Source organism: Enhydra lutris, unplaced genomic scaffold (assembly GCF_002288905.1).
Source record: "Enhydra lutris kenyoni isolate GAN:26980312 unplaced genomic scaffold, ASM228890v2 scaffoldscaffold1, whole genome shotgun sequence".
Lineage (NCBI taxonomy): Eukaryota > Metazoa > Chordata > Mammalia > Carnivora > Mustelidae > Enhydra > Enhydra lutris.
This window is the reverse complement of record NW_019154085.1, coordinates 95,585,521-95,598,275: the sequence shown is the minus strand read 5'-3', so window position 1 is coordinate 95,598,275 and position 12,755 is coordinate 95,585,521. Positions and strand designations below refer to the sequence as shown.

Here is a 12,755-nt window from a genome sequence, read left to right as displayed (position 1 = left end):
ATTTCACTCATTCACCAGATGCTTATTGAAAGCCTATTCTATGCCAACGACCTACTATAGTAAGCAAAAATGGACGTGGTCTTTGATATCCTATTCCATATAGAATTATGACTGTAAAGATTGGAAAGAGGAACAAAGAGAACATGAGAATTCATTTTACGTTAATCCATTGAATACTATTTTCATAGCTTATTCAAATGTTTATTAAGAATTTACTATGGTGTGGGGCACCTGGGTGGCTCAGTCAGTTGAGTGTCTGCCTTCTGCTCGGGTCATGATCCTGGACTCCTGGGATCGAGCCCCATATTGGGGGCTCCCTGCTCAGCAGGGAGTCTGCTTCTCCCTCTACCCTTTACCCGACTCATGCTATTAAAGGAAAAAAAAAAAAAAAGAATTTACTATGGTGAGAATATTTACTCTGCTTGGAACTTTTTGAGATCCAAGGTGCCTCCATACAAGGTGTCTGGCAAGAAGAGGCTTACAGTCAAAATAACTTATATGGGAGAGATTTAAGTAATAGAAATTAGGAATGAAAGTAGATTAATAAGTAGAAAAGGTTTTCCTGTATGTTCACCTAGTATAAAATAAAGTCAACTGTGTTAGGCATGAACAGAGAATAGAGTCTTGTTAAGAAGAATACGGCTAATACAAAATTACCTTTTAACAATACAGAGTTATTCTTTATGAAATGCCTTTCTTCTGACATAGTAGGAGACATTTCATCTTTCTTTGGTATCTCTAACATCCTGGCTAAAGATTTAATTTTAATAGCAACTATAATTAGGGGAACCTTGGTGGCTCATTTGGTTAAGTGTGCAACTCCTGATCTCAGCTTAGGGTTGTGAGTTTGAGCCTTGAAAATAGCAACTGTTTTTTTTTTACTCAAATTTAGATGTATTTGCCAACTAACATAGGTTTCCCCTTAAGAATTTTGAATAAACCAGTAATTTCCTCCTTTCTTCTATATCATTCTGAAAGTGAACTACCATGAATAAACTTATGTCCATTGTCTTGCTTCAGCACAGTAACACTTGAAGAGACCTAGGAAAATGAAAATGTTTTCCTCAACAATCATACATTTTATACATCTCCAAGTCTTAATTTCCTTACCATCCCCTTAGTGTTTTATTTAGAAAAAGTCTTTTTTTTTTTTTATTAAGACATTTATTTATTTGAGAGAGAGAAAGCGAGAGACAGAGCACAAGCGGAAGGGGAGGGACAGACGGAGAGGAAGAAGCAGGCGCTCCCCTGAGCAGGGAGCCCAACGCAGGGCTCCATCCCAGGACCCTGGGATCATGACTTGAGCTGAAAGCAGACGCTTAACCAACTGAGCTACCCAGGTGCCCCTAGAAAAAGTCATTTTTAAATGAAGGGATATATTAGCTTCTTTAATACTATGAAGAAATCTTTAAATTTTTACTATTCGTTAAAGATAGCATTTACATTAAAAATTTCATCAAACTAGGGAGAGGTCAGCAGACATTGGAAGTATGTAAATAGTTTATCACCACATTGGATTGTTTTAAGTAGAGACTGCCTCATAGAGCTTAACCTTTGCTTTGGGAAGTAATTCTCCTTGCATGACTCTCTACTTTTTAAAAATGTTAGTTGTGTTTTTCATTCAAAGTTTTGTTTCAGGTTATAATCTTTTACAGAATTTTAAGGATTACTTCCTTAAGAATACTTTAGTGCTAATTCAAGCAGTCTGTGTACATTAATTTCCAGAAGTTAACTTACCCATGTAATTGCCGTGGAGTTGTTCTGAACTATTGATTATGGTTCCAAATAGTGGTACAGAGTTTTTGCTTAGTAACTTTTCTATTGCCATACCTATTCCTGTTTCAAATCTTACAAGTTGCGTATTGGACTTTCTGTAATTATGAAGTATGTAGAAGATTGGAGTGGTGAGGAGCCAAGTTTCTAAATTTTGTTTGACTACAACTAATCCTTAATATGGGGTGAATGGTGAGGCCAGGGGAGGAAGTGTTTGCTTTGGTCTTCTTTGTATAACTAATTTATATGATGTCTGGCACTTGGTTTTTCTCAGCGATAGAATTTTTAGATTAAAGTTAGGGTAAGTTCCTTGTCTTGCTTTTTTGCAATAATTTATTTGAAATGTAAAATTAGGAATCTTGTATTCTGCTTACTTATTAATGGTTCATATTCAGCTTTCCCATTTTTATACAGTTGTATCTTGACAAATGTTCTGTCTAGGTGTGTTCATCTGTGTACATGTGTATGTAAACACGATCCAAAACATATTTTAGAGCAGTTTAAACAATGGTCTCTCTTCCAACTATTTATTGAACAATAGGATGGCCAATTCAGTTTGTATTGGTTACCTTTTTTTGTTTCAGTTTTTGTTTCCTTGCATTAAGTTCTAGATCTGTATACTGTACTTGTGTTGTCTTTTATTAGTATTTAATGAGTTCAACTTTTAAAACTAAAATTCACTTCCCATAGTGTACTTTAATTTTTAAATTATTTCAGGGATTCAGTACTCTTTCTGTTGAACCTAGGTTATATGCACATAAGACAGCTAGCACTTAAAAACATATTTGCTTTTCACGGTGCTCCCATTATTACATGTATAAAGTAGTTCATTTCTTACAGATAAAGAAATCTTTTTACATAATATTTTACTTTCTTCAGTAATTTCCGTGTGTATCACCAATAGGATGCTGAGATCCTTTATCTTTAATATGAGGGGTAACTGTACACCAGATAATTCTGAGTTTCTCCATGGACTTTTCCTTAGAGTCCAAGATTTAGGTTTTTGGATATTTAACCTTATGTTCTTTTGCCCAGAGTATTAAATGATATAAACCAATTAATGATTGTTATTTGGCAGTTTATTGATTTAAAAGTCCTGTCTTCCAACTCATTATTCTAGTCGAAATGATCAGCCTGACTCCATGGTTTTTATTGCTTCTGACTGTTAGCTAGACATTTAACACTTTAATTCATTATCTCCTCCAGAATAATTACCATAAATTCTTACTATTACCTTGGAAAGTACTGAGAATTAGTAAACTCTTCAAGATGTATTAGGAGTCTTAGCTGAAGCATTTTAACCATTATAATTTATTTTGTTCATAGTAATTACATATGAAAAATGATCCCCTTTTTGAGATAGAGTGCCTCTTTAATTGAGGGTCTTTAAGGTGGCTGTTTTTATGCAAACACACAATATAACTCATAAAGATTATTCTTTCTTAGCAGTACTTAATTGTTATGGTGGTTCACCATTTCTGTATTTCCACATTTTGTTTTTTATGTTTTTTTTCAGTTTTCTTTTGTAATAAAGAGCCTTCAAACAGATTTAAACTGTCCTTAGTAGTACAGGGAAAGGTAAAGAAAACTACTGAAACTATTAGACCAAAAGAGACATTTATGGTTAAGGAAAAAAAAAAAACAACTCTATGTAACATTTCTTTATATTAAGTTGACTACTTAGATTTAAGTTTCTGTTTCTTTTGTTGTTAGTTGTAAAATACTCTGGTTTGGCTTAACAATTAAGGTACAAATAATGTTTTGAGAATCCTTCCACATTCATATTCTGAAACAAATTTTAGATCTGTTTAAAGTCCCTTTATTGTAAACAAAAGACCAAAGTACTAAAATCATCAATGATGTTTACTTTTCTTTGCCCTCAAAATTTATCTACAAGGCAGTAAATTTAAGAATAGTCAACATTTATTGTGATATTACACCTTAACTACTTGTTACTAAGTCTCAGTTTTTCTTCAGGCTAGTAGCTTGTAGTTCTGACCCATTTCAAACTGAAGTCCTTTAAGCATATTTCATATTCTGCATGCATTTATTGGCCTAATACATGTTTTGTATCAAATAATGCTAATTATAAATTGGGGACCTTGTCCCTTAGCATCGCTCTAGAGATGTTAAGGTTTGTTAAATAACCTACTAAATTTTTACTGTGGCAATAAAATGCTGGTAAAAATGAAAAACAAAACAATGGAGAAAATCAGTGAAACCAGAAGTTGCTTCTTTGAAAAGATCAACCAAATTGGCAAAACTTTAGCTAGATGGACTAAGGAAGAAAAGTCTCAAATTACTAAAATCAGAAATTAAAGTGGGGACATTACTACCAATTCTATAAAATGAAAGGATTATAAGAGGGTACTGTGAATGACTGTGCACCAACAAATTGGATATTGTAGATGAAATGAACAAATTCCTAGAAACATAAAACCTGACAAGGCTAAATCATGAAGAAACAAAACCTGAAAAGACCTGTAGCTAGTAAGGCAATTGATTCAGTAATCAAAATTCTTCCAGCAGAGAAAAGCCCCAGACCTGATGGTTTTACTGGTAAATTTTACCAACCATTTAAAAATCACAGGGGTTCCTGGGTGGCTCAGTTGATTAAGTGTCGACTCTTGATTTTGGTTCATGTTGTGATCTCAGGGTCATGCCATCAAGCCCCTCATTGGACTCTGTGCTCAATGGGGAGTCTGCTTGAGATTCTCTCCTCTGTCCCTCCACCCATTCTCTCTTTCTGTCTCTAAGATAAATAAATACATCTTTAAAAAGTAGTGCCAATCCTTCTCCAGCTTTTCCAAAAAATTTCAGAGGATACTCTTCCTAACTCATTCTTTTTCCAGTATTACCATGATACCAAAGCCAGACAAAGATGCTACAAGAAAACTAAAGACCAGTGTCCCTTGTGAACATTGATGCAAAAATCTTTAGCAGAATACTAGTAAATTGAATTCAGCAGCATATGAAAAGATTACGTGCCCTGACCAAGTGGGATTTATTCTTGAAATTCAAGGATGGTTCAACAGATGAAAATCCATCAGTGTGAACATACTATGTTAACAGAATGAAGGGAATAAAACATTTGATCTTCTCAATTGAGGCAGAAAAGGCATTTCACAAAAATCAACACCCTTTTCTGATAAAATATTCAAAAAAGCTTCTAATGGAAGAAAACTACATCAACATAATAAAAGCCATATATAAAAAACCAACATTGATCATGTCATTGGTAAAAGATTTATTACTTAAAGCTTTTCCTCCAAGTTCAGGAACAAGGCAAAGATGCTGTTTTCACCACTTCTCTTCAACATAGTACTTGTAAATTCTAGCCAGAGCAGTTAGATAAGAAAAAGAAATAAAAGACATATAAATTGGAAAGGAAGAAACAAAATTTTTGTAGATGATGTGACCTTATATGTAGAGAACTATAGAGATTCCCCAAAAATCTGTTAAAACTAATAAATGAATTTAATAAAGTAGCAGGAGACAAAATCAACACACATACAAATGGGTTGTACTTCCATAAACTAACAGTGAACAGTCTGAAAAGGACATAATAAAAGCAATTCGATTTGTAATAGTGTCAAAAGAATAAAATACTAGGGCATCTGGGTGGCTCAGTTGGTTAAGTGTCCAATTTTTGATTTTGGCTTGGGTCATTATCTCAGGGTGGTGAGATGGAGCCCTGCATTGGGCTCTGCAATGGACATGGAACCTGCTTAATTCTCTCTCTCACTCACCCTCTGCTCCCCCTTAAAAAAAATCAAGAGAATAAAATACTTAGGTATTAACTTCATCAAGGAGGTAAAAGATTTGTACAATGAAAACTGTGTAACATTGCTTAAAGTGACATAACTAAATGGAAACATCCCATGTTTATGAACAGATTTGATGTTAAAATGTCAGTACTACCCAAAGTCATCTATAGATTTAATGAAATCCCTATCAAAATCCAAATGACATTTTTTGCTGAAATAGAAAAACCCATTCTAAAATTCATAGGAAATCTGATAGGACCGAGAATACCAACATATTTTTTTTTAATTGCGGATTATTTGACATACAGTATATTAGCTTGAAGTATACAACAGTGATTCAGCCTTTGTATACACTGTAAAATGTTTACCTCAATAAATCTAGTTATCATCTGTCAGCATACAAAATTAATATAATATTATTGGCTATATTCCCCATGTGGTGCATAATATCCCCTATAACTTACTTTGTAACTGGATGTTTGTACTCCTTGATTCCCTTTGTGCATTTTGCTCCACCCTGCACCCACCAAAACAATCTTAAAAAAGAACAAAATTAGAAGATTCACACATCCCATTTTCAAAACTTTTGTGAAAGCTACAGTAATCAAAAACTGTGGTACTGGCATAAAGACAGACTTACAGACCAATGTAAGAAAATAGCCCAGAAATAAACCCTTGCATTGCATATATGGTCAAATGATTTTTGAGAAGGTGCCAACACCATGGAGAAAGGACAGTCTTTTTAACAGATGGTGACTGGGACAGTTGGATAGCCAAAGAAGGAAGTTGGAGCTTTACCTAATGCTGTATATAAAAATTAACACAAAATGAATGAAAGACTTGAATATAACAGCTAAAGTATGAAACTGTTAGAAGAAACAGGGCAAAAGCATCATACCTTTGGATTTGGCAATGATTTCTTAAATTTTGACACCAAAGGGGCCAGCCAAGAGGGCTTTTTCAGTCCCTAACTAACCCCAGCTCCAAGACACCCCAGTTCCCAGGGTTACCTGCTACAATCTGCATATCTGAGAGAGAAGAGGCTGTGGAGCTGGGGCTGCCAGACCTATTAAGAGTTGACTGCTTTAAGGAAGTCAGAGGGTGAATACCACAAAACATAATGAGGAAGGTATGGATTGATATCCCCAAGATTCTGCATCTCAACAACCTCCCAGCTGGTGTCAGTATTCGCTATCCCCAGGCCACTGGGCTGTACTTTGAACAATGAAGACGTAAGATGCCTAAGGGAAAAGCAACAACACTAATAAAGGAAAACAACCATTAAGCTATGGAAGCCACACCAACCAAATGATTAGTCACACCAGACTCCCTGACCCTTGGGTGATTCCAGCAAAAACACACACAGCCCAGAGCATTGATACACTGATCATGGCCCCACAGACAACAGGCGGAAAGCCAGGAGGCTGGTTCAGCATTACGAGAGAGGGACTGTGGCATTTTCAAGAGAAGAGTCAATACTGAGATCTGAGACAAGACTGTATTAGTCTTCTGGTGCCAGATCCAATGCCTGGGAACTGAGAGTATGTGTTCGGGTTCAGGGTGGAATATGGGTTTCCTTTTGAAAACCATGGACATCTATGGAGGTTATCATCACCACCATTACTCCTTAAGAACCTGAGGAAGAAATGCCTAGGAGGTGAGGTGCCCTCTGTTAATCCCACTGACATTTCTTCCGAAAAAAGATTCTGAGTTGACAAGAGAAGCTCAAAGTAATGATTGAGCATTTTGAAGTTAAATTCATTAAATTCAGAAATTCAGAGCTAAAGTTTCCAAAGTTCATCTGAGCACTCCTTCCATTTTCCAGATAAATGGAAGTGAATTACCCACGGTCACCTGGAGAGCCAGTGGTATAATTGAGACTCACCTCTAGCCTTCTACCTCCATTCGATTTTTCCAGAGCAGTGATACTTCATTTTTGCTCAGCTACCCTAAAAGTAGCATCTGTGTTTCAGTGCATTTTCTTGTAGCTGTTACAACATAGCAAAAAATGAGGACACTTCAGGGGGCATCTCTGTCCAAGGCTTGGACTTGTTTACTAATTTGTGAGACTTGGCTGATTAGAGTCAGATAAAATAGCCAGGGTGTTCTTAAGATGGATGGATTTTAGAAAGGGAAAATAAAATGCTAAGCTCACATGCATACAGGCCACCAATTGGCTCAGGAAAGATATCCAGCATCTTTATCAGGCTGATGAGGGGAGACTAGGGACAGATGAATCTTGCTTTAACGTAATTCTTGGCCTAAGTAGCTTTCCTCAGCTGAAAACTACCGTGGAGGCTTATTCCAGGATGGCTAATCAAGGTTTGTTAGGCAGTGTTGGCAGTTGAGTTGAAAGTGGTTTGAAGACCATCTTGCTGTCTGCCCTGAACCACCTTGCTTTCTTTACTGAGAGCTTCTACTAGTCCATGAAAGGTGTCAACACAGATGACTCCACCCTAATCAGGATCATGGTCACTGAAGTTTGATCTTGTACAAATAAAAGAGATGTTCAGTCAGGTGTATCAGAAGACTGTAGGCACAATGATTGCAATTGATTACAGTGGAGATTAGCAAAGGCTCCCTCTGGCCTTTATGGGCCAGTAGGAGGTATTTTTTAAATGAGTGAAGCCTTCAAAGCTTATCCTTCAAAACAATGACTGACCCCCATGCACCAGTATCAATTATCACGTAACTGAAAGAGCTTTTTACTAAGGGCTGTGTCAGAGTAACGTGCTTGATTTGCACGTGTAGTTATTGCCTTAATTCCAGTGTTAATTTTTCTCCATATACAATGTAGAGCCATATCTTGTAGTATTTATAAAGCATAATTCTCACTGGTCTTACTCTAATCAGAATACCAAAGGGAACATAAATCAAAATCTCTAAAAGGGGGAGGAGAATTAACTTGGGACAAAAATTTGGATTTAGCAATGATTTCTTGGATCTGACACTGAAAGTACAGGTAACAAAAGAAAAAAAGACAAATTGGACTTCATGGAATTTTTTTTTAAATTGTGCACTAAAAGCCACTGTCAACAGAGTGTAAAGGCAACCCATAGGAGGAAACATTTGTAAATTGTGTATCCAACAAGTAATTAACCAGAATATATAGAAAATTACTAAAACTACAACTATGAAACAAACAACTCTATTCAAAAATGGGCAAAGGACTTGAACAGACATTTCTCTAAAGAAGTTCTGTGAATTGCCAATAAGTACATGAAAAGATACACATCATCATTAATTATTAGGAAAAAGCAAATCAAAACTACAATGAGTACTATCTCATACCCATTAGGATGCATATCAAAAACCAGAAAACAAGTGTTGGCAGGAATGTGGAGGAATTGAAACCTTGTACACTATTGGCGGGAATTTAAAATGGGACAGCCACTTTGGGAAACAGTATAGCAGTTTTTCAAAAAATTAAAAATTGCATAACCATATGGTCCAGCAATTCCACTTTTAAGTATATAACCCTCAAAAAACTGAAAGCAGGATTTTGAATACATATTTGTATGCCGATGTTCTTAGCAACATTATTGACGAGAGCTGAAGCATTGAATCAATCCAAATGCATCCATCAACATATGAATAGATAAGTACATTTTGGTATCTACATACAATAGAATATTACTAAGCCTTAGGAAGGAAATTCTGCAATATGCTATAACACGGATAAACCTTGAGGTCATATGCTAAGTGAAATAATCCGGTCACAAAAGGCAAATACTGGGGCATCTGGGTGGCTCAGGGGGTTAAGCCGCTGCCTTTGGCTCAGGTCATGATCTCAGGGTACTGGAATCGAGTCCCGCATCGGGCTCTCTGCTCAGCAGGGAGCCTGCTTCCCTCTCTCTCTCTCTGCCTGCCTCTCTGCTTACTTGTGATCTCTGTCAAATAAATAAATAAAATCTTTAAGAAAAAAAAAAGGCAAATACCATATGATTCCATTTAACATGTAATACTTCAAAGCGAACTTAAGACAGAAAGAAGAATGGTGGTTGCCAGGGACTGTGGGGAGAGGAGAATGGGAGTTATATTTAATAGGTATAGAGTTTTAGTTTCACAAGATGAAAAGAGTTGTGGATGTGAATGGTAGTGATGGTTGAACAAAGTTATGAATGTATTTAATACTACTGAACTGTATACTTAATTGTTAAGATGGTAAATTTTGTGTGTATTTATTTTTTCTGGTTTAAAAAATGGGAAAAAGTTAAACCATGCTTTAAATAATAGGGTACATTTTTTAAAAAAATTGTTTTCCTGTTAAAGTCAAATCTGGCTGCCAAATTGATACCAAAATATAAAACAAAGGTTATTTACTCTAATAAACAGAACTGGTTTTCTCTGCTTTGTTCTTTTGTATGTATTATGTAATTTCAGTTCATTGCTATTTGAAGTGAAATTATAACTGATTTTTATTGAATAATGCTACTTTGGCAGGTAATAATAATCTACTTATGGAGTAGTATATTAGTTTTCTGTTGCAACATAGCATATTACCATAAACTTAGATCCTTAAAAGAACATCCTCTTGTCAACTCACAGTTCTGTAGATTAGAAGCTAAATTGGGCTCAGCCAAGTTCTTTGTCTATAGAGTTTCACAATGCCAAAAGGTGTTGGCCAGCCTGGGCCCTCATCTGAAGGCTTGGGAGAATAATTTGCTTCCACGCTCATTCTAGTTGCTGACATAACCTAGTTCCTTACAGCTAGCTCTAAGTCTGAGATCCACATTCCCTGACTGACTGCTCAGCCAAGGGCCACTCTGCTCCTAGAGCCTACCTACAGTCCTCCACTGGCCTTTCCATCTTGGAAGCCAGCAATGATGTGTCATGTCCTTCTCACCCTTTGTTTCTGACTTGCCTTTCTGCTCTCAACCAAAGTAAATTTTCAGCTAAATTTTAAAGGGCTCTCCTGATGGCATCCGACCCAACTGAGTTATCTCTATCTTAACATCCATTTACTTGGGACTTTAATGACATCTTAAAACCCCCCTCACAGCCTGACTTAGGTTGGAGTTTGATTAAATAATGGGGGATGGGAATTTGGGGAGGCCATCTTTAGTATTCTGTCATAAGGAGTATTTGATCCACAAAATGTTTTTATAGGGCTGATGTAAAGTGCACTCAACTTAGATTCTGAAGGTCTTGGGTTCTGCTTGACTCTTTAGGAATTCCAAACTTGGGCTGTAATGTCCTTGAGACTGGAAACTGTCTTACTCATCTGTGTAGCCCCAGTGCCTTGGCAGTGTCTTGTATGTAAGCAGGAACTTAGAATATGTCAATTAAATGAAGTCACGCTGAGATAATTTTACATCTCTCTTTTCATCTTCACTGTCATCAGAGGTTCCTTCTGAATTAAAACTGAGCTGATGAATGCATATATGTCTATGAAAACTTTAAGTCATTACTATAGGAATAACATACAGTATCCTCACTTAATTGTTTTTAAGTTAAATCTTATGACTAGTGAGCAGAAGTAGGACATTGGTCTTCTGACACACTAGATTCCTAACCTTTAATAACCTACTATATATCTATATTGCTTTAGGTTTTACAACCCCCCCTTTTTTTTTTTAAAGATTTACTTATTTATTTATTTATTTGACAGGCAGAGATCACAAGTAGACAGAGAGGCAGGCAGAGAGAGAGAGAGGAAGGGAAGCAGGCTCCCTGCTGAGCAGAGAGCCCAATGCGGGGCTCGATCCCAGGACCCTGGGATCACGACCTGAGCCGAAGGCAGAGGCTTTAACCCACTGAGCCACCCAGGCGCCCCACAAAACCCCCTTTTAAAGTCTGCCTTTTAATGAACTTATTCAAGAGCCTTTAAAACTAAGTACGAATAGTATGGCCTTTTATACAGATGAGAATAAACTAAAAAATTTGACCAGGGTCATCTACTAATAAGCAAAGCTAGAGATTTAAATGCAGTCCTCCTGCATAGGAAATACAGCTTGTACTTGCAAGTTCCCCATCTCTTCTATTTTAAATAAAATATTTTTATTTTTATATCTTTATCTTTATCTTTATTTTATCCTTATTTTAAAGTGTTTTGTCTGTAGTCACTTTGCCAGCTCAAAAGGAAACAATATCCTATCTGTACTTGTGGAAGTTTATGTTAATATTGTGTAACTGATATTAAACCTAAATGTTCTGTCCACCCTGTTGATATAAAGATATTTTGAGCAGATTGTGAACAAGAAAAAAAAACCATGCTTTATTAGGAAAATTGCCTAGTATGTTAATTTGCTCAAAATTTGATGTTTGGTTTTATGTACTTTGTCGCTATTAACATCCTTCTGTTTTCATATAGATTTCAATAAATGAGTAATTTTGGAAGCATTATTTTAGAGATATATAGTTGTCACAGTAAACATCTTGTTTTTCTAAAAAGATCTTAAGATATCTTTAAAAATTTTTTTAAAAAGATTTTAAGATATTTTAATCTCTTTATTTTAAAGTGTTTTAATAGGAGTTTTGTACCCTTTATACTTAGAATTATAAGGTATGTCTGAGGACGGGAGTAAGTTACAAATTCTTTTTTCTTCTAATGCCTTGGAACTCAATTCAGTTTTGTGCATTTTGTAGCATTCATTTATTGATTTTTCTCCCACTTTTTTGCCTGTAAACCCTCATTCCATTATGTAGCATAACTCTTTTAATTCTATATTTAGACTATTAGAAATCCTCTTGATCAAATTAAAGGAAGTAAATGGGAACAGAGGTCAGTCCCGACATGTAGAAGCTCTCGTAGGGAGCACTAATGTGTGCATCTGCATGAACTTACGTGCTGTTTTCTTCTCTGTAAGACATGAAAAATCACTTTCCTTTATTTTTTCTATTTTCCTTTTATTGTCACTATTAAATTTGTAGTATGCATAATCCAGGGACAAAATCCCCCAAAATACAGTGCTGCTTATCTTTCAAGAACTTTAGGCACGAAATGGGGGACAGGACACATTGGTACTGCAGATTCTCATTTCTGTTGGTTTTACAGAAGGCTTTCTTGGATGTTAGGATGAGGTGGTGGCTTTTTTTCATATGTGAAGCGTAGTAATCTAGGTATTAAGGACTTTTTTTTTATCTGTTTCATGTTTGGTACCAAACTAGCTTCTTGGTTTTAATATGTGTGGATGATAGATACCTGTTTGGTATAGGGGTTTGAGAGGTAGATTGGAGGAGGTGGGAGGAAGTAAAGGGTGTTTAAAATCTATC

General features: G+C 35.9%; 1 protein-coding gene across 7 annotated transcripts in view; it reads left to right on the top strand.

Moving 5' to 3' along the window:
• The window catches only part of LOC111155965 (R3H domain containing 1), a 135,838-nt gene that overhangs the window by 3,662 nt on the left and 119,421 nt on the right, over positions 1-12,755 (top strand). The gene's annotated exons all lie outside the window — the stretch shown is intronic.